The sequence below is a fragment of the Cupressus sempervirens genome, chromosome 7 (assembly GCF_028749045.1).
Source record: "Cupressus sempervirens isolate cs-2001-9-10 chromosome 7, ASM2874904v1, whole genome shotgun sequence".
Lineage (NCBI taxonomy): Eukaryota > Viridiplantae > Streptophyta > Pinopsida > Cupressales > Cupressaceae > Cupressus > Cupressus sempervirens.
In genome coordinates, this window is record NC_143124.1 from 139,637,640 (window position 1) to 139,661,379 (window position 23,740).

Below are 23,740 nucleotides of genomic sequence, written 5' to 3' on the forward strand. Positions count from 1 at the left end.
TTGTAGTCAAATGTTGTTCTTGGACTCCTAGGACATTATTATTGGGTAAAGCTTAAATAGTCTTGAATTTCTTTGTTTTTTTTTGCTATTTGGGGTTCTTTGGAAAGGGAGGAGATCCTAGCAGCGACAAGCCCAAACTTTAGATTGTTGTTCCTTCTACGGCTTTTGGTGGAGCATTAATAATTTTTGTTCATTCTATGAGAAGAAATACACATAAGAAAATAAATTCATTCAAAAAACCTGTGACAACTTATCATGATAGACAAAATGGAGATGATACCTTCTATTTGGCAAATAAGTATATATCTCCAAGGAAATACCAAATTCAAACTCATGCTCAGGTTGCATGTGTCAACATTCCCCATCGACCTTAGTTGCAAGGCTAACTAACTTATCAAGAGTGTGTATCCCACAAATGAAATTGGTATAAATGTTACAACCACCAAATTTGGAGGGCATGGAAATTCAGTCATCACTATCCTATGTAGTACACTTAATTTCATATGTTGGAATCATTTTGTGACTTGTACACATGATAGTCTAATAGTTTTTAATGTCATCTTCATCACAATTTTTCTATGACAGTCTAATACTTGCAGGTGGCATCTTCGTCACAAATTTTCCATGATATTCTGAATTTTTGCATAATCAAATTCCTTTGTCCAAGGTATAGAAGAATTCAGATTAGGATCCACCTATGGTGAATAGGGTTTCTAGCCAAGTCATATTTTGTAGGTCTTTGAAGCAATTTTTTGTCGAAACCTAGGTCTTGTTTTCTTTTAAATTTTTCGAGCGCGAAACTAAAAATATGCGAAGATTCCCATCCTTTTCAAACTTTCTGCGCCTTGAGTCACATCTTTTCTTTTGTGTTTCTAACTGCCCGATCGCTAAAAGATCTACGGCAATCGATATCTCACTATCAAAAGATACAATTATTTTACCCTTAGTGACATAGCAACCACTGCTATGTTGAGAAGCAGTACCATCACGTGGAAATATGGTGACCAAAGATTGTATTACTTCAAAGATATTTCATCATGTTTACAATAGACATGTCAGAACCTGAAAAGGAATTACAACATTGAGGTACAAAAGGTGTCAATAGAAATCTTAGCTTTTTCGATTAGTTTCTTTGTCGCTATCAGAGAAATTAGGCACTTCTCCATTAGTGACATGACGCCTTCACCAAAAATAATGGCCAGCAGTCACTTTTAAATTTTTTGATGATCGTAAGTTTTTTCAGGTTGCGTGGTGCACATGCTATTTTATTATGTGTCGAATGCATTAATGAGGGTAGTTATGACTTCACTCACCTTTATCTTTTTTACCCTAAATTTTGATGAGTCACCAAAAATCGCTATGTCACTATTGAAGAATTGGTGTCTCTTTCCATTAGTGACATAGCACCCAGACAGAAAGTAGTACTGCAACAACTTTTCAGAGTAAGTGGGTCCCAGAAAGTGCTCCATCAGATATCAATTATAAAGCTTTGGAACACACTGGCATCTAATGGGCTACACGTATACGTCGAGAAAAGAAAAGAAACTGGGATTTGCTATGTCACTATTGGGAACTTTTTCTTCTCGCCGTTAGCGACATAGCGCTCGACTGAGAAATAAACAAATATGGGCCCCAAGCAATAGGTAATATAGCTAGGATTTCATCACATCATCAATGATTGGACCCATGCCCTATTCACAAAATATATGAAAGACTGATCGCTAGATCTATCTCAGATCCATGATCATCGCTATCTCGCTATGGTGAGTTGCACGAAGGTTACGAATAGCGACATGGCGACAAGAGGCCCACCATATTTCTTTTGAGCAATGCATCAAATGTCATTCACATGATCTAATCAAGATCAATGACGGGCGCTATCTTGCTATGGCAAGGTGCTCACTCTTTATGTATAGTGAGATAGCACCTAAGTGACACGTGTCCTCAAATTTCTATGGGTCTAGTTTAGAGGTGCCAACAATGAAGGAAAGGTACACATGGAAAATTTTCATTGGGTTGACTGCCAACTTGTCAAGAGGAACATGAGTCGTCTTTTCTTGCATCCCTAGATCGTAGGATTTTTCGTAAATCCACGGTGTAAATTTGAATATAGAAGGTGATGCCACCTTGTGCATTTATGAGAGATGAAAGCTTCGCATGTGAAGAAAAATAGAATATAACACAAAAGATTTTCTTAATTCCACTATACTTGAACAAAGATTCAGAGCATTTCTAAGTAGAAACAGTTGTTGAGAAGATCATGCTGGATTCGGTAAGATTGTGAAGCAGTTTGTTCGCAGAAAGATTGCAGTGACACTAAGAATACCTAGAGAGAAATTCAAAGTAAGTACTTGCATTATAATCCTCCTGTTGTTTCAATTCCTTTGAGAGTTAGTTAAAATGGCTCCAAAACAGAAAGTGTTTTCTGGTCAAGAGAACTATTTGGATAGGAATGTCCACAATGATTTGCTTGAACTGCTCCCTTCTTCCACTATTGAAACTGTAGAAGTTAAGAGGCTAACTTCATTAAACCCTAGGCTAAAAATAGCAAATGGGTTGTATGACAAAGGAAACTGGGTTAGGGATGCAACGACTTCACAGACTAGTCTTGTTTTATTCAAAAAAAGATTTTCAGAGAGGAACCTTTTTGCCCCACATGCCAACATCTGGAATTTTGGTCGAGGGAAAATGGTGGTTCCCAGTGTTTTCATGGATTATGATCTTTTGGAAGCTGTAGCTAACAATTATGACCAAGCCCTTAGGGTAGTGAGGAGAACTGATGGTGAAATCTTGATTACAATCAGTGTAGAGGCGATTAGGGAAGTTTTTAGTTTAGGGCTTGTCACTAATTATCATGTGCCCATTGATTTGAAAGGGTTAGAAAATGAGTATATGTCTAAGAGAGATGCAGTTAGGCAAGGAGCGTTGAGTGCACACATAGGTAGAATTGGAACACTACCAACAATAACAACATCCTCCAAGGAGCCTTTCAAAAGGGCATACTTCAATTCTAGAACTATATAAATCTATAGGTCCTTGTGTAAATTTTTTAGGAGAGATGAAGAAGAGTTCATGCCTATGGATTTTATGTATATGATTACTCAGATTTTCTCTTTTGGTGTGGATATAATTTTTGATTTTTCTTCTTACATAGCTGAGGAGATTCATATTGGACTAATTGGAATTGCTAAGGGTAAGGTGGAAAAAACTGTTGGCCATTATTCTCTGTTAATGCACATGTTCTTATTCAAGGGAGTAATATATTTTAGTAAAGAAATGGAATTAGATAGAGAAGAGAGCGGGGAAGCATTACCAGTTAGATTGTGGAGTGCAGATATGACTTGGGATGTAGAGAATGCCAATTTTGTCAGGTTTGATTGGTATTTCGCTTCAAAGCTAAGATGCCTCCTATTAAGGGACAATCCCAGAATCCCCAAAGCATTAATGAATCTCATTTGGCCAATGGACAACCCAAGTGGTTTGAAAGTTTCACATAATTAGGGAGATGTCATTCCATATTCTATTTCTACTGTATTTAGAATATATGGTTTTAAAGGAAGCCGTCATGTACTACCCTACCAAGTGCCTTTGAAGGTAGGAGTTGCTGAGATATTGTGGCAGCTGGGAGGAGTGGAGGAAGCCCTTCTATTGAAAAGACAAAAGGGGTCAATTTTTACTACTTGCATAGTGGCTCATCATTTTGTAATCACAAAAGGAGGTTGGCTTTCTCTGTACAAGATTTTGAATCCTTATAAGATGGCCACTTCCCATCCTTGTTTTTGTGATTCTAAAGGATTTTATCATTTGGCTCTAAGGCAAAGAATTAATCTTGGTAAAATTGAGCATGAATTTTATTTTCCTGAAGACTTAATAAGGAATGAGTACTCCTTGCAAGAGCAAGAGACTAGGAAAGAAAAGTGAAAAGTCTTTTCTAAAATTTTGGATTTCATTCATTGTTTTGATCCAGATTATAGTCCTTTGGACGATGCAGTTACAAATGTAGATAAGATGAGAAAACTTATGAATAATTTTCCTAAAATAATAGAGTCAATGAATGAAAAGAAGCAATTATTTATTAGGTTCTACCTATAAGGCCAAGGAAGTAATGGGAAGATTGGGTTTTACTCCCAATATAAGGGCAGGTCAATTAACTATCCAAAAAAGGTTGGGATATACTATTATTCAAAATAAAAAGAATACAGTGGACAAAGGAAAACAAATAATTGAGTCCACTAGTAGGGTTTTGGAAGAGAGGCCTACTGAGCCCTCCCCTAAGAGGAGGAAAATAATAAGAGAGGAGGATTCTCATGTTGAGGAGTATTCACTTTCATAGACCCCTTTGAGAACCGGGGAGGAGTAGCTCACTATTGAGCAAATTGAACAAATTGGATCACAAGGGGGAGTTTTTGTCACTCAAGCAGAGATCGATGAAGGGAACCCCCAGGAACCTCCTATGCCAAGCCTCGAGTTGACTGTAGCTAATTTTAAGGGAAGGGAATTGGACCCTGTTTTGGAACAAGCCAGCCAACAATTTTTGTCAGATGACAGTTTTGTAAGGTCTAGGGCTTTCCATCAATTTGCTTGGAGGGAAAACATCCACAATTTTGAGGAAAGATGTAAGAACATGAAAATAAAGCATCCAGAAATGGATGAAGCCTCCATCCAAAACCAAATAAAGGAGTAAATGATGCAAGAATTCTAGAACATTACCCCTAAGGAGGGAAGGAAAATGGTAAAAAATTCTAACATACTATTGTTGCCTAATTGGGATATTGAAAATGCATTGATTTTCAACTATGTTTCTAATAGACTGGAGTTACAAGACCCAAATAAAAAGGAATTTATAGGGACTGCTTTTAGTGATGATCAAGCTACTCTTGTTATGTGGTCATTAAGAAGAGGATCTAGGATTGTATCAGCACAGCCTGATGGTTTAGGACTGATAGGGAATATTATTGTGAGAAGAGTTGTTGATACCTCACATGTATAGGTAGCCCACATGAATGTGGATTATTCTCAATTTTCCTTGGCTATTGCTAAAAGGGAGGAAAAAGAAATGTTTTAATTACAAAGTAAATATGAGGTAGTTGTGGATGCCTACAATAAAGAGGTAAAAAGGAGAGTTGAGCTTGAGAACAAGCTATTGGGAAAATCCACCGGGCCTAAAATAACATACCCTCACCCCCGTGTTGAACCTTTCAAATCTACCCCCCTCATTGAAATACCAGACACACCCCAAGGGCCACCATATTGAGGATTTTGAAGAAGAAAAGAGTAAACTGTGGGCCTTACATGTAGAGCTGGAATCTAAATATGAAGATAAACTAAGAACAACTCTTACATATCTAGGAGACAAGGTTGAATGGCCACTAATCCATGAGCAATTGGCTAGGGTGATTAACATCTTGGAGGAATTAAAAGCAGATGATGAGGCTCTAAAGTCTATTGTGAACAAATGGGTGAGAAGGGAGAAAGCAATAACCTTATTGTGTCTATCTATTATAAATAATTCTCTTGATCAGATTGATAAAACCTTTGACATTTTTTCTGATCTTGCTGATTTTGATAGCAAAAGGATACATTTATAGAAGATAATAATAGGCTACTTAAACAAATATAAGAGCCAAAAATTCAATTTATTTCCTCGTGCCCTAGATAAGAAAAATAGTTTGAAAAGCAAAGAGGAATGGGCAAAGGAACTTGATGATTTATTTTGTTTAGGAATGAATCAAGTCATAAATGAAATAGGGCATGCACGGTGGGCCACCACAACAGAAAAAATGGTGAAAGCCAAAATATTCTTTGATTCTTTAAAACATGAATTTGTTGATATTGATAATGAGGTTGATTATAAAATAAAGAAACATAAGGATATTTTGCAATTCAATTGGCCAGATGACACATTATTTGACAGGTGGATGGTAGAAATCCCTTCTAGTGAACAATTTGATGTAGATGAATCTGACAGTGATGAGGGGCAGGGTGAGGAATTCCAAATCATTGATACCATCACTAATCAAACCCAATTAGAAGAAGAAGACAAGAAAAACCTGTCACTTTTAGTTGCAGAACCGGGATCACAAGATGCCAATACAATTAAAGAAAAGGAAAAGGTAGAAGTTGTCCTTACCATGCAAAATGAAGGTGGTGGAAGCCTGCAGGTGGAGGTTAATGTGCCCTCATCAGAACAAGCTTCATTGTTGGCTAATTTAGCAGCTACATATGAAGATAAATCAGATCAATAGCAAACTCAGCAACATCAAAACATGTAATAGAAGTTGACCCACCGAAAGGAATGATTTGATTTCGATATCTTCTGTTACCCATAGTTTTGTCATTTTGTGATAGGTGTATGTAGATATTCCTTGTAAAAGACACCTATCAGTTTCTCTTAGCTTGAAGCTTGTTGCATTTCACACTATATAGGTGAAATTCCAGGGCAAGAGAAAAGGTCTAAATTCTATTTGCTAAGTGATACACTTGGTCTGTTTTTGTCCACCATTTTTGAGAAAAAATTTGTGATGTATTTTCTTTGTCAGATCTTGAGAATACATGAATATAGAATGATCTATTTTTCTTTTTGAAGGTCATTCTAAGTCTATTGTAAATTGAATACAATTTTCAAGGAAAATGAATACAAATTATGAACTATCCCCATATCAGTTCTTTTTGAACTTTGTCTCCTTTTGATTACTTGGTTATCTTGATGTTGTATAAGTAAAGGCCTGTGCAATTGAATGCAGTTCAATTAGGTTGTATATCTATTTATCATGGCTATAAATTCAATGGATTAAGTAAAAGCTTTGATGAATTTGATAAGGTTGCTGCAGTAGTGGAAAGGATTTTGAATGACGATTTCTGATAAGAATTGCTAATAAAAAATTTTGTAAGGCAACAAATTAGATCTAGAGATTTGTAGTAGACTCTGAACCCCAATCGATTAGGCACTGATCAAATTTAATCCAGCTAAAAGAGAAATGTGTCACACATAATTGTCAAAATGCAGAATTATAATCAACTTTACTTTTATTTCCTATAGATCTTCAAAGTTGGACTCTACTTGTTTGCATGGAATGTTTTAGCTTTAGTTAGCCATTATTGTCGAGAACATCTGCAGAACTATAGAAGATTTTTGGCCAGATCTATTATATGGGATGTGTTTATTAAAGTATCAAGAATTGTAAATGTATTGGAGAATTTGAGATGAGAATCAGAATGAAACTAAGATAATTCTCATAAAGTTTTCCCAGTCTTGTATCATCCCTGGGTATACCCACCCTAGTTTTGTAGAGTCAACAAAGTAGAAAACCACCCTTGGTTTTGTAGAAGTTTGGCCCAAATGGTGTGCACATACAATTGATAATAAGAATTGGCTCGTATTTAGACTGTGTGAGTATTGTCATCTTGGTATTAAGCATTTTGTTTCTTAGTAGTTTTAAAACACCAACAAGTTTTTTATTCATCCAAATGGAAACCCTTGTAGGAAGACCTAATTGCAATGCAACAATTAAATGTAATCTTGAAATATAGGAGAGAGATTCTTTTGGTTGAACTAGAAGATAAATCGTCTTCTAACAAAATGACAGAGACTTTCGATGAAGGATCCAAAGTACATCAATTCAATTATAGTCTAGTAAATTTAGGTGCCATCTTCATCATAAGTTTTTGAAGATAGTCCAGTATGTGTAGGTGTCATCTTCATCAAAAAATTTCCATGATAATCTATTAGTTTGAGGAGTCATCTCCATCACAAGTTTTCCATGGCATACTTGTAGTTAGAGGTGCATTGAAGACCTTTTATCACTACATGAGCTAGTAGTAGATGGTGATTATTCATTATCATCATCATCATCTAACATAGAATCACATGAATATCATGTTTTATAACCCACATGGCCTAGGTATTGAGGGTACAACTCCAACCACTAAACACACTGGATTTCAAATTATTATCTTTATGTGTTGATGTTTAAGTTGAATGTTCTAGAGTTGAAGAGAGAAACACACTCAATTTTTTTTCTTTTTGTTCTTTTTTTGAATATGAAACTATTGTCTAAATGATAAAATATAATTATGTATTATTAAAACAAAAATACAAGAAAAATATGATACCAACACAACTATATTTATAAAACAAAAAATTTGTCATTATTATTTCTTCTAAGCTTTTACAACTACAACTTCTGCATATACATTTCCTTTCTTTTCTTTCATTAATATAACAAAAAGTATAATAGTTGTTACAATAGACCAACATTCCAAATGATAAATCTGCATCTACACACTTTCAATAAAATGAAACAACAAGTACATTACATTCTTTTTGCAACTAGACTCTTTCTAACACTTATCATCAAAACATCACTGAGAAAAAACACTTGAGCGGAGACTCTCCCATTTATATTACACAACAATGGCTAAACTTTGGCATAAAAAATAATAATGATAGTAATAGTATTCACTTCCATCTTCAATATTATCATAAAAACCTACAACAAAAATACACATGTACCTATGGAAATATGCTCGAAGAGAAATCCCTCTCCTCAACCATCGAAGATGCAGGTGTGATTGGAGGTCATGAATGGAACAGCTTTTGAAGTCGAGCACATCAGGAAGAATGAAAGAAAGACAATATCGAGAGTTTCGAACTACTATTCTACCCCCCCTATATTGATGCAAATGTAGGGCCCCCTTTCATATTATTCCAAGGCTAGCAGGCGTCATTAATCAAGTGGGTGGAGAAAACTTGAAACAAAACTAGGCTCAAAGAAAACCATGTGATAATGTAGAGATAACCATGCGAAAATGCTCCAAAAATGTCAAATGAAATCGGGTGCGAAAAACGTAATTGGGAAAAAAAAAATTTGAACTTTGCAGATGTATAAGCCCTTTGTTGGTCAAAATTTTGACCAACACGGGTCTTATATGTAAAAAAATTAAATTTTTTCCTTTACATTTTGACCACTCTAAATTTATTTAGTTGATGGTCAAAATTTTTGGTCAAAAAATGATGTTAAATGTAGTAGTGTTAGAATATTTAGGGAGCAAAGAGAGAAAGTCTCAGAGGAAAGTTTGATGACATGAAAATTGAGAAAGGTGAAAATGTTGCTCAATATGTTGCTAGAATGAAAAAAGTGGTAAGTGCAATAAGTCGAGATGGCCAATTGGAAGAAGAAACTATTAACAAAAAATACTTAAGAACTTTTCTCCCTATCTATGCTATTAAAGTTTCAGCCATCCAAGAGCTAAGGCATCTACAAGGAAAGACACTAACCTTTGAAGGAATAGTGGGAAGACTTGTTGCATTTGAATTGTCAAACTTTGACAACTACAGACCTGAGAACCTTGAATCTACTTTCAAGGCCAAGATGATAATAAAAGACACTAAGGAGGAGACATCAAGAAAGAAAAGAAGAAAAGGAAAAAATGCATCCAGTGATAGTAGTACAGATGAAAAAGATGTGGAACAGTTAGAAGCACTACTGGCTAGGAGATTCCATAGAGGCAAAGGTAAATTCAAAGGTAAGCTCCCTATCATATGTTTGAATTGTAATGAAGTAGGTCATATTTTTGTAACGTGTACATGAAAGAAGAACTACAAAGAAGGAAACAAGTATAGGAACAAGAGAGAAGATGATAGAAAAGACTACAAGGAAAAAGGAAAAAGATGCTACATTGTTGAAGAAGATTCTAATGAGAATGATGATGAAGTAGTCTATGTGGCCATGAAGGATGAATCAGTTAAAGATGAAGATGAAGCAATAGCATTGATAACTTGTGTGAACAAGAATGATAAGTAGATTATAGACAATGGATTCTCACATCACATGATAGAAGATAAAAGTAAGTTCATTACCTTACTCAATATGATGAAATTAGTGTTAGATTTGCTAATGATGTTGCATGTCAAATCAAAGGAAAAGGTTCCATTAAACTTACAGAGAAAATTTCATGTGATAATGCATACTATGTTGAAGGATTGAACTAAAACTTGTTGAGTATATCCCAATTAGGCAATGTAGGTTGCAAAGTAGAGTTTGAAAATAAAACTGCCAAGATCTATGACACTGATAGAAATCTGAAAGGAAAAGGTGAACAAATTAGGAGTAATCTATTTTACCTAGATATGGAAGATGCTACCTATCTTTTTGTTAGATTTGATGATATGTGGTTGTGGCATAAAAGGTTCTGCCATGTTAACTTTGATAATCTGATTAGCATCAGCAAAAAGAAGAAGGTCAAAGGTTTGTCCAAATTAAAGAAACCTAAAAACACAATGTGTAAACAATGTCAACTAGGGAAGATGACTAAGTCTAGTTTTAAAAGAAAAAAATACATTTTCAAAGAAGTACTAGAGTTAGTCCATACAGATTTATGTGGTCCAATAGAAGTGCAAAGCTACCTAGGAGACAAATACATAGTGTTATTTGTAGATGACTATTCTAGGATGATGATTGCTATGTTCTAGAAGCAAAGGAAAATTTTGAATGTTTAAGTGGTATTTGGATAGAGTTGAGAAGGAAATAGGAATGAGTCTAAAGTTTCTAAGATCAGACAAAGGAGGTGAGCTTACATCAAAAGAATTTGAGATATTTTGCAATGATAAAGGTATCAAAAGGCAAACATCAACACCAAGAACTCCCCCACAAAATGGTATTGCTAAAAGAAGGAATAGATTAGTGATAGACTATGCAAGAACCTTGATGATGGAGAAAAAGTTTTCTCTAAAGTATTGGAGAGAAGTTGTAAGCACTGTTGTTTACACCGTGACTAGAGTCTAAGTCAAGAAAGGTACAAATACAACACTTTTTGAATTGTAGTACGGTCACTAACCTAATGTAAAACATTTCAATGTCTTTGGTTGTAAATGCTATATTCTTAAAGACACTAGAAATGGAAAGTTTGATGCAAAGAGTGATGAAGGCATATTCTTTGGATACTCCACTAGAAGCAAAGCATATAAGTGTTTGAATACTAACACTAACAAAATTGTAGAAAGTGAAAATGTAAATTTTGATGAGCATGCAGAAGTTTAGGTTGATGAAACTAATAAATTAGAGGATTATGGATCCTTTGTATACTTCTATGAAGGAATTCCTATTGAATAAAATGTTGCAAATCAAGTTGGAAATTCGAAACAAATTTCAATATCAGCCAAGTCACACCTAGTGAATGCTAAGCTACATTCAGAAGCCGAGTTGTAGAATGTAGAAAATGCACATTCTAACTCTGAAACCAGTGCACATGAGAGAAATGATGAAGTACCAGATAAAGTAGAAAAGGAAAATGACTCTGAAGCTGAAGGATCAAACATGGAAAGGATAGAACCAAGGTTAGCCAAGTATGTAAGAAGAATCCACCCAACAGATCAAATCATTGGTGACAAGGATGCAAGACCAATGACAAGGAATAGACTCCGAAATAAATGATATTTGCTGAGAAAAGTTGAACTCAAAACAAAGAATGATGCACTACAAGGTGATGATTGGTATAAAGCTATGGAAGAGGAGATAGATTAGATTGAGAAGAACAAAACATGGACCCTAGTTCCTAGACTAGCTGATAAGAATATAATTGGTACCAAATGGGTGTTTAGGAATAAACTTGATGAGAATGGTGAGATAACAAGAAACAAAGCCAGATTAGTTTGCAAAGGCTATGCACAAGAAGAAGGACTGGATTATGGGGAAACATTTGCCCCTGTTGCAAGGATGGAAGGAGTAAGAACATTACTTGCATATGTTGCATACAAAGGTTTCAAAGTCTACCAAATGGATGTCAAGTCTACTTTTATGAATGGTATACTAGAAGAGTAAGTCTACATAGAACAACCTAAGGGATTTATTGATGACAAGAACAAGGATATGGTCTGCAAACTGTATAAAGAAGTTTACGGTTTGAAGCAAGCACCTAGAGCATGGTATGAGAGACTGCACAAATATCTTGTGAAAACAAGATTTGAGAGAACAAATGAAAACAACAACTTATATATCAAGGTAGAAAAAGGTAAAGACATTTTGATATCAAAAATCTTTGTTGATGACATAATATTTAGTGGAAAAGATGTTATATGCAAAGATTTTGCTAATCAAATAAATTATGAGTTTGAGATTTCAATATTTGGAGAAATCAAATTCTTTGTTGGATTTCAAGTACATCAATTGAAGCATGGCATATTTATGATCCAATCCAAATACATCAAGGAGATACTCAAGACATTTGGATTAGAAGAATCAAAACCAATTAGCACACCAATGGCAACAGGACATATGTTATCCAAGAATGATGAATTAGCTGAAGTGAATGAGATAATATATAGATCAATAATTTTAAAGTTGCAATATGTTGTATATAGTAGGCTAGACATTGCATTAGCTATTGGAATAGTGACAAGATTTTTTGCAAATTCAAGAGAAAATCACTTGATGGCAATGAAGAGAATATTGAGATATCTAAAAGGAACTACTAACTTTGGTTTGTACTACAAGAGGAATGAAAAGTTTGAACCGAGAGCCTACACTAATGCAGATTGGGGAGGTAATATTGATGATAGAAAAAGCACCAATGGAGGAGCACTTTTCTTGGGAAAAAGATTGATTACATGGACTAGTAAAAAGAAAAGTTGTACCTCACAGTCCACTGCAGAAGTTGAATATGTTGCAACTACTATAAATTGCGCTAATATTGTATGGATCAAACATTTGTTGCAAGGTATGAAGGAAAAGGTAAATGAGCCTATGATACTTTATTGTGATAATACAAGTTCTATCAACATATCAAAGAACCCTATAATGCATACTAAAACCAAGCACATTGCAATCAAGTATCACTATGTAAGAGAGTTTGTGGAAGACAAATAAGTGAGAATGGAATATGTTAGCTCAAAGGAATAGATTGCTGACATCTTCACAAAAGCACTACCTAAAATTTTTTTTGAGTATCCTAGAGGTAAGTTAGGGATAATATCCCTAACCAAGGCTACTTAAAAATAAGAAAGACTACCCTCCATCAAATGAGCTGATTGTTGAATATCTTACACATTGATGCAAAAGATGTTTACTTCAGGATTCATGCTTGAAATAATCAAAGTATAGAAGTTACAAATCAATCACAAGCAAGGTGACAGAGGGAGAAATTGAATGAACCTACAAAAGCTAAACTTGCATATTAATATGCTGAAATAATATGTCTTTGGCATTGTTGTTAAACAGGGAGAAATGTCAAGAAACTAGTCAACAATTGTTGAATATATCAAGAATGAAGAAAGAGGGAGAAAGTGTAGAAATTGATCAAATGAAGATTGAGGGAGAAATAATAGAACTAGTCAATAGTTGATAGGAGAAGATGAAGAAGCTAAACAGAAATAGTAGAAAATGAGCAATGCATACAAGAGGGAGAAAAAAAAAGGAAGATGATATAACAGCTCAGAGGAAGAAGCAAAGTAACGAAGCAATCAAAATAGTAGAGGGAGATGTGAAAATTGATGACTACACAATTTACCTTTTGGCATTTGACTTTAGTTTGAATTTGGTTGAATAAGTCTGATGGTTGATTAGTTTGGTTTGCAATAATGCCAAAGAGAGAGATTTTTGAAAATTTGATTGAAAAGCTCATTGTTGAAGATCAAAGAGGGAGATTGTTGCAAAGAAGAAGGATTGTTGTTAAAAGAATGTTTTCAATCATTGTTTTGTCATTGATGTCAAACTTGCTACTTGTAGGAATGACATTTTCTTATAGGATCCAAGTACTATCACTTAGTTGATTAATGAAGAGGATTTGATCACCAAGATATAACAAGAGCACCTAAGGGAAAGGTTGAGTTATGATGTTGTAATGAAGTGCAAGGATTAGTTAAGACAATGGTTAAATGATGTATTAATAACATATTCAAAAATACATAGGTTGGTCACACTAAGAAACATTGGAGGAATAAGTTGTAACAAGGTTCACTTCCAAGCTTAAACTAAGTTCACTAGTGGGTGCCAAGCAAGCTAGTTGAAGCCGAGAAAATTCTCAGTTGGAGCTGAGCAAAAGGAAAATCTAGTGTGTGCCAAGTGATCTTCAGGTGTTGAGTGAAGTTCAAGTGCCAAGAAAAGTATTAGGTGTCGAGCATCAAAAAATCTTAGTTGGTGTCGAGTGAACATCAAGTGCCGAGCATTAGTAAAAACATAGTTGATGCCAAGTAACATAGTATGTATGGAGCACCAATATTTCAATAGTGCCAAGCTGTTGCATTATTTTAAATGACAAAGATTTTCCAAATTTGAGCTGACATAGTTGTTGCCTTGAATTTTTTGGACCAATTAGAGGATAAGGATGATGAGCTGGTGGAATAGAATTCTATGTAAACTATTTTTGGGAAAATTCAAAAGGATTATTCAAGAAGTTTCTAGAGGAAACAAAATATGGGTTAGATACAATGAATCCTACCTAATCCATATGAATTGAAATCAAAGGAGGGAAGAATCGAGTGGGAAAGGAACTCCAAGACTTCTATTTAAGGAGTCACAGACTAAGAAGCAAATGTTGCTGCTACTGTTGTTGGAGTGCCAAGTTACAAAGTGATTTGAAGGGTGTCAAGGAGAAGACTTCTAGGAGAAGGAAGATCAGAGCATAGAGCCTCTGCTTCTATAAGTGGTCAAGAAGACATGATTGCACTGGTACATTAAGCATGGAGACTCAAGGAGACAAAGCTTGAAAGGAGGATAAGCTAATAGAGTTGTAGAGATTGAAGGCTAGGCAATGTGAAGAGCTGAAGAGTGATATTAGATCTACAAGTTAAGTTGTATGTTGTAATCAGGTCAAATATTTTCCAATACTCTCTAGTAATTTTATTAGATATAGAAATCTTATGGACTTAGGTTGGTTTAATATCCATTTGTAAATCCTTTAATAGGGTGGCATTCCAAGTGAATGTTCTAAAGTCCTCTAACTAGGCCCACTTCTGATAGGGTGGATAAATCCTCTAACAAGGTCACATTTAATAGTGACTTGTAAGCCTTTAACAAGGCAGGCCTTTCATAGGGCATCACTTCAAAAGAGTGAGAATTGAATAACATGTTATTAATGGTTTTTTCCAAATTGGGTTTCCATGTAAATCACTGTGTTATGTGTTGATCTTTTATGTGTTATGCTTGCATGTTGATTTACAATAACTTGCTGAATAGGAATGTTAAAGCTTGATGAATGAATGATTGAATGGGATCACTACACTCGTGAAAAAGTTTGAATTGGACAATTTGGACCTTGAATAACTGATTCACCCCCTCTCAGTTAGTCTAAAACATTTCTAACATAAAATGTCTCCTTATCATCGAAGATCAAGATCAGGATCACGTAGTGTGTTTTCTACTCTTGTTTTTGCATTCTTTTATATGTTTTTGAATTGTTTTGTAAGTTTTTACATTGTTTTGTAGGTTTTTTTAGTTTTTCTTTAAATTTGTTTATTTATTTAGATTGTAATTGATTTCTTATTAGGATATGTGAATAATGAACTACCAAATCCCCAACCAAATCAACAAAATCAAAATAAAAATGCTCTAGAAGATCCAAATAAAAACCATCCACGAGATGAAAATCAAAACCCTCCACAAGAAGAAATTTTGCAACCTTTTTTGATTGGAAGACCTCCTCCTGGCACCCAAGAAAAATTAATGAATGAAATAGAAAGAGGGAAAAATGAATTAGAAACACTCATTGGTAGGTTGAAAGCATGTGGACAAACCAATATGATGTTAGCACAATTGGCATCCTCCCTATTGGTGTTTTGAAAAACTACTAAGCAACAAAATGCTCAATACCAAAATGACATCACTCACACAATCTAAAGATTAGCTAATTCCTATTAACACTTATATGTGCAAACCATTTGGACCCAACTTCAACAAATCCAAGGGTGGTTTTCTACTCTTTAGGCTCTGCAAAACTAGGGTGGGTATACCCAGGGATGATTCAAGACTGGGAAACACTGTATGAGGATTATTTTAGTTGCATTCTTATTCTCATCTCAGATCCTCAAATACATGCATAATTCTTGACAATTTGATAAACACATCCCATATAATAGATCTGGCCAAAAGTCTTCTGTAGGTCTACACGTGTTCTCAACAATAGTGGTTAACTGAAGCTAAAATATTCCATGTAAACAAGTACTAGCCAGCTTTGAAGATCTTTAGGAAATAAAAGTAAAATCGATTAAAATTTTGCATTTGAAAACCATTTATGACATATTTCTCTTCGAGCTAAACCATTTTGACCAGTGCCAAATCCATTAGGGTTTAGAGTCTTCTACAAATCCTTAAATCTAATTTGTTGCCTTACAACAAATATTATCAACAATTCTTATTAGAATTCATAATTCAAAATCCTTCCTACTACTATAACAACCTTATCAAATTCGTCAAAGCTTTTACTTAATCCATTGAACTAATTGTTGGGTGATGCGACGCGCTCCCCTGCCCACAGGTGGTTAATTATGTGGTGTTCCATGTTCACTAACAGTCATGGCTTTTGGTGCAACGGCAAATGGGCCCCACAATTGGTATCAGAGCCTGGTTTTGGCCTGGTCATGGGTTCAAATCTCCTCGGTGCCTTCCCGACCTGCGTAAGCACCTGGTATGCGCATTGAGGGGGAGATTTTTGGGTGATGCGATGCGCTCCCCTGCCCACAGGTGGTTAATTATGTGGTGTTCCATGTTCACTAACAGTCATGGCTTTTGGTGCAATGGCAAATGGGCGCCACACTAATAGCAGTGGTGAATAGATATACAACCTAACTGGATTGCATTCAATTGCACAAGCCTTTACTCATACAATATCAAGATGACCATGTAACTAAAAGGAGACAAAATTCAAAAAGAATTCATATGGGGATAGCTCATAATTTGCATTCATTTTCCTTTAAAATTGTATACATTTGCAGTAAACTTAGAATGACTTTAGGAAGAAACATAAAGATCATTCTATATTCATGTATTCTCAAGAACTAACAGAGAAAATACATCATAAACTTGCTCAAATATTGGACCGAAAATAAACTAAGTATATCACCTAGAAAACATTAGAAATTGAGCCCTTCTCTAGCCCTGGAATCTCACTTATATAGTGTGAGATGCAACAAGCTTCAGGCTAAGAGAAAATAATAGGTGTCCTTTACAAGAAATATTTACATACACCTATCACAAAATGACAAAATGTGAGTAATAGAAAGACTTCTACATCAAACATTCCTTTTGGTGGGTCTACTTCTATTACATCCTCTAGTGTTGTTGATTTGGCTGCTATTCTGAATCCTCTGTGTATGCAACTGCCAAGTTAGCCAATGATGCAGTTTGTTCTAATGATTGCACATTAATCTCCACCTGTGGGTTTTCATCGTCTTTATCCTGTATGGTGGGAGTAACTTTTACTTTTTTCTCTTCTTCGGTTGTATCAGCATCCTATGGGCTCGAGCCTGCAATTGAAAGTGACTGATTATTCTTGTCTTCTTCTTCCCATTGGGCTTGTGTAGTGATAGTGTCAATAATTTGGATCTCCTCACCCTGCACCTCATCACTGTTAGTTTCATCTTCATCAAATTTTTCACTAGGAGCTATTTCTGCTATCCACTTGTCAAACAGTGTGTCATCTTGCCAATTGAATTGCAAAATATCACTCTGCCTCTTGAGTACATATTCAGCCTCATTATTAATAGCAAGAAATTCCTATTTTAAAGAATCAAAGAATATTTGGGCCTTTACCATTTCTTCTGTTGTGGTAGCCCACCATGCATGCCCTGTTTCATTTACAATTCTATTCATCCTTAAACAAAAAATATCATCCACTTCCTTCGCCCATTCATCTTTGTTTTTCAAATTATTTCTTTTACCTAGGGAACAAGGAAACAAACTAAATTTTTTGCTCTTGTACTTGTTCAAGTAGCCTACTATTATTTTTTGTAAATGAATCCTTTTATTGTCAAAATTAGCAAGATTAGAAACAATATCAAAGGTTTTTTCAATTTGACCATAAGAATTCTTTATGACAGAGAAACTCAAAAATGTCATTTCTTTCTCCCTGCTCACCCATTTATTCACGACAGGCTTCAAAGCCTCATCATTGGCTTTCAGCTCCTCCTAAATACTGATTGCCCTAGGTAACTGATCATGAATTAGTGGCCATTCAACTTTGTCCCCCAAATATGTGAGAGCTTTTCTTAATTTATCTTCATATTTTACTTCCAACTCTACATGTAGGGCCCACAGTTTGCCCTTTTCTTCTTCAAAATCCTCAGCAATGTAGTATTGTGGCCTTTAGGGTGTATCTGGTATTTTTATGAGGGGGGTGGATTTGAAGGGTTCAACTAGGGGATGAGGGTATGTTATTCTACACCTAGAGGATTTTCCCAATAGCTTGTTCTCAAGCTCAGTTCACTTTTTTACCTCTTTATTGTAGGCATCCACAATTGCCTCATACTTGCTCTATAATTCAATCATTTTCTTTTCTTCCCTTTTTGTAGTAGCCAAGGAAAATTGAGAATAATCTACATTCATGTGGGCTGCCTGTACATGTGAGGTATTAACAACCCTCCTTACAATGATATTCCCTATCAGTCCTGAATCATCAGGCTATGCTGATACAATCCTGGATCCTCTTCTTAGTGACCACATGACAAGAGCAACTTGGCCATTACTAAAAGAAGTCACTGCAAACTCCTTTTTATTTGGGTCTTGTAACTCCAATTTATTAGAAACAAAATGGATCTGCAATATCCCAATTAGGCAACAATAGTATGTTAGAAGTCTTTACCATTTTCCTTCCCTCTTCAAGGGTAATGTTCTGGAATTCTTGAATCATTTTTTCTTTTATTTGGTTTTGGATGGAGGCTTCATCCATTTTTGGATGCTCTACTTTCATATTCTTACATCTTTCCTCAAAAATGTGCATGTTTGCCCTCCAAGCAAACTAATGGAAAGCCCTAGACTTTACAAAACTATTATCTGACAAAAATTGTTGGCTGGCTTGTTCCAAAATAGGATCCAATTCCCTTCCCCTGAAATCGGCTACAGTCAACTCAAAGCTTGCAACAAGAGGCTCTTGGGGATTCCCTTCATCAATCTCTACTTGGGTAACAAAAACTCCCCCTTGTGACCCAATTTGTTCAATTTGCTCATCAGTGAGCTACTCCTCCTCAACTCTCAAAGGGGTCTGTGAATGTGAATACTCCTCAACATGAGGATCCTCCTCCCTTATTATTTTTCTCCTCTTAGGGGAGGGCTCAGAAGGCCTCTCTTCCAAAACATTACTAGTGGACTCAATTATTTGTTTTCCTTTGTCCACAATATTCCTTTTATTTTGAATAACAGTATACCCTGGCCTTTTATGGATAGTTAATTGACTTGCCCCTATATTGGGAGTAAAACCCAATCTTCCCATTACTTCCCTAGCCTTATCCGGGTAAAACCTAATGAAGAATTGCTTCTTCTCATTCATTGCCTCTATTATTTCAAGAAAATTATTCATAAGTTTTCTCATCTTATCTACATTTGTAACTGCATTGTCCAAAGGACTATAATCTAGATCAAAACAATGAATGAAATCCAAAATTTTAGAAAGACTCTCCACTTTTCTTTTCTAGTCCCTTGCTCTTGCAAGGAGTACTCATTCCTTATTAAGTCTTCAGGAAAATAAAATTCATGCTTGATTTTACCAAGCTTAATTCTGTGCCTTAGAGCCAAATGATAAAAACCTTCAGAATCACAAATTTGAGGGTGAGAAGTAGCCATCTTATAAGGATTCAAAATCTTGTGCAAAGAAAACCACCCCCTTTTGTGATTACAAATTGATGAGCCACTATGCAAGTAGGAAAAATTGACCCCTTTTGTCTCTTCAATAGAAGGGTTTCCTCCACTCCTCCCAGCTGCCACAATATTTCAGCAACTCCTACCTTCAAAGGCACTTGGTAAGGTAGTACGTGACTGCTTCCTTTAAAATCATAAACTCTAAATACAATAGAAATAGAGTATGGAATGACATCTCCCCAATTATGTGAAACTTTCAAACCACTTAGATTGTTAATAGGCCTAATGAGATCCATTAGTGCTTTGAGGATTCTAGGATTGTCCCTTAATATGAGGCATCTCAGCTTTGAAGCGAAATACCTATAAAAGCTAACAAAATTGGCATTCTCTGCATCCCAAGCAATATCTGCACTCCACAATTGAACTAGTAGTGCATCCCCATTCTCTTCTCTATTTAATTCCATTTCTTTACCAAAATATGTAACTCCCTTGAACAAGAACATGTGCATCAACAAAGAATAATAGCCAAAAGTTTGTTCCACCTCGCCCTTAGCAATTCCAATTAGTCCAATGTGAATCTCCTCAGCTAAGTAGGAAGCAAAATCAAAAATTATATCCACACCAAAAGAGGAAATCTAAGTAATCATATACATAAAATCCACAGGCATAAACTCCTCTTCATCTCTCCTAAAAACTTTGCATAGGGACCTATATATTTCTATAGCCATGGAATTGAAATATACCCTTTTGAAAGGTTCCCTGGAGGATGTTGTTATTACTAGCTAGGTTCCAATTTTACCTATGTGTGCCCTTAGTGCACCTTTCCTAACTACATCTTTCTTAGACATATATTCATTCTCTAACCCTTTCAAATCAATGGGCACACGATAATCAGTGACAGGCGCTAAACTGAAAACCTCCCTAATTTCCTTTTGGCTTATTGTAATCAAGATTTCACCATCAGCTCTCTTTGCTACTCTAAGGGCTTGGTCATAGTTCTTAGCTATAGCTTTCAAAAGATCATAGTCCAAGAAAACACTGGGAACCACTAGTTTCCCTAGATCAAAATTCTAGATATTGGCATGTGGGGAAAAAAGGTTCCTCTCTGAAAGGTTTGTGAAGTTGTTGCATCCCTAACCCAGTTTCCCTTGTCATATAGCCCATCTTCTGTTTTCAACCTAGAGTTTAATGAAGCTATCTTTTTAACTTCTATAGTTTCAATGGTGGAATGAGGGAGTAGTTCAAAAAAATCATCATGGACATTCCTATCCAAATAGTTCTCTTGACCAAAAAATACCTTCTGCTTTGGAGCCATATTTGATTAACTCTCGAAGAAACTAAAATAGTGCAAGGATTATAGTGCAAATACTTACTTTGAATTCCATTTTAGTTCTTCTCAGTATTTCTGCAATCTTTCTGCGAACAAACTGCTTCACAATCTTACCATATTCAGCACGATCTTCTCAACAAAATATTTTTTCTTAGAAATGCTTGGAATCTTTGTTCACGTAAGGTGGAATTAATAAAATCTTCTATGTTATAGTCTATTTTTTTCTCACACATGAAGCTTTCATTTCTCATAAATGCACAGGGTGGCATCACCTTTTACATTCAAATTTACATCGTAGATTTTTGAAAAATCCTACAACCCAGGGATGCAAGCAAAGATGACTCATGTTCCACTTGACAAGTTGGTAGTCAACCAAATGAAAAATTTTCCATGTCTACCTTTCCTTCATTGTTGGTACTTTTGAACTGGACCCACAGAATTCTGACTACACATGTTACTAAATCGTTATCTCGCTATACATAAAAAGTGAGCACCTTGCCATAGCGAGATACCGACTATTGTTGATTTTGCATTGATCATGTGGGAAACATTTGATGCATTACTTAAGAGAAATATGGTGGGCCCCTTGTTGTTATTTCATTGTTTGTAACCTTTGTGCAACTCACCATAGCGAGATAGTGACGATCGTTGATTTGAGATCGATCTAACGATCATAGTCTTTCATATGTTTCATGAATTAGGGTGTGGGTCTAGTTATTGATGACGTGAGAAAACCTTGCATCACTAGCATATAAATTCATATTTTAAAAACTTGGCCATATTACCATGCTACTTGGGTCCCACCATGTGTTCATTTCTCGATTGGGTGCTATGTCGCTAGTGGCAAGAAGAACTTGTTTCATGATAGCGATATAGTGACCTCTGGTGCTGTCACTTTTCCCAGTGTATATGTGTATCCTGCTAGATGCCATCGTGTGCCAAAACTTTATAACTGATATCTGATAGAGCATTGTCTGGGACCCACTTTCTCTAAAATGTTGCCACAGTATTACTTTTTGTCTGGGTGCTATGTCACTAATGGCGAGAAACACAAATTTTTTGATAGCGACATGGTGACTTCCAAGGACTTATCAAAATTTGGAGTCAAAAATATAAAGGCAAGTGAAGTCATAACCACCCTCATTAATGTTTTTGACATAACAATAAAACCGCACATCCGTCACGTAGCTTGGAAAACTTATGGTCACCAAAAAACTTAAAAGTGACTGTCGACCATTACTTTTGGTGAAGGTGCCACATCGTTGATAGTGAAGTGCTCAAATTTTTTCATAGCGACTAATCAAAAAAGTTGAGATTTCTATTGACGCCTTTTGTACTTCAATGTTCTAACCCGTTTTTAGGTTCTGACAGGTCTGTCATAAAAATGTGATCAAATTTTTTTGAAGCAATAAAATCTTTGATCACTATACCTCCATTTGATGACACTGCTCTTCAACTTAGTGGCAGTCACTATGTCACTAAGGGTAAAATAATTGCATCTTTTCATAGCGAGATAGCGATCGTCATAGATCTTTTAGGGATCGAGTGGTGAGAAACAGAAAAGAAATGGGGAGACTCGAGGTGTCAAAAGTTTGAAAAAGATGGAGAATATTCACATATTTTTAAAATTTTTTGCACCCAAAAAATTTAAAAGGAAACCAGACCTAGGGCTTTGACAAGAAAATTCAAATGCTACCAAGATTTTGCAGGATTAAAACAAAAACCCTAGTCTCCACTTGATAAATTCAATTCTGATTTTATTTTACTTTAAAGTGGGAAAAATATCTGGCAAAAATCATACCAACACTCCCTTGAATCCATTATGACCTATGTAGCTTCTGTTAGTGGTCAGTTGGATATTTGGCATGTTAAGAGAAGTGAAAAAAGAAGATATTATGCAAACAAATTATCATATCAAGATGTAGAAAAAAGGAAATAAGAAAAGGTAGCATTGTGCATTGTTTAGAAAGCCTGGAGAACAAGACATTGTCAAACATACAACTAGAGGTTTCCCCATCCATTGGTGCATACATGATGGTATTAGAAATAACTTTTGGGATAGATGGTGGATGGTCTTTGATGCCCCTCCCTGTAATAATCATGAGGTTCTAATGCATTTCTCAAAGAAATTGTATTATGAATTTTTCCTTGGGGAGATCCCCAATTATTTTGATATATTAGAATCTCAAGGTAGAGGTGGGGGGTCATCATTTGAGAGGCCAAGGGCACATTGTGACCCTAATGTAGTTAGAGCACTTGTTGTCAAGCCATAGGGTGAGCATGTGAAGGAACATATAGAGACCAAAACTCTAGGGACTATCAATGCTTTGATGTAGACCCTCATTGATTGCACCAATCCATTAGTTGAAGAGGAGCCTGTTGTGCATCACTGTCACATGTGCACATCATGTGGATCCTTATGCACATTTGGTAGTCATGATGGAGATAGTATGGATGATGGGCTAGTCACTAATGAGTTCCTAAGTGACACATTTGGCATTGACACAAATAAATTACAATTATAATAAACTATTTTGATCACATTTCATATGTATAGTGAATGACTAATTAATTAACATGTATTGACATTATTCAAAATTTAGTGTAAGAGTGTTGTTGGCCCTAGTAC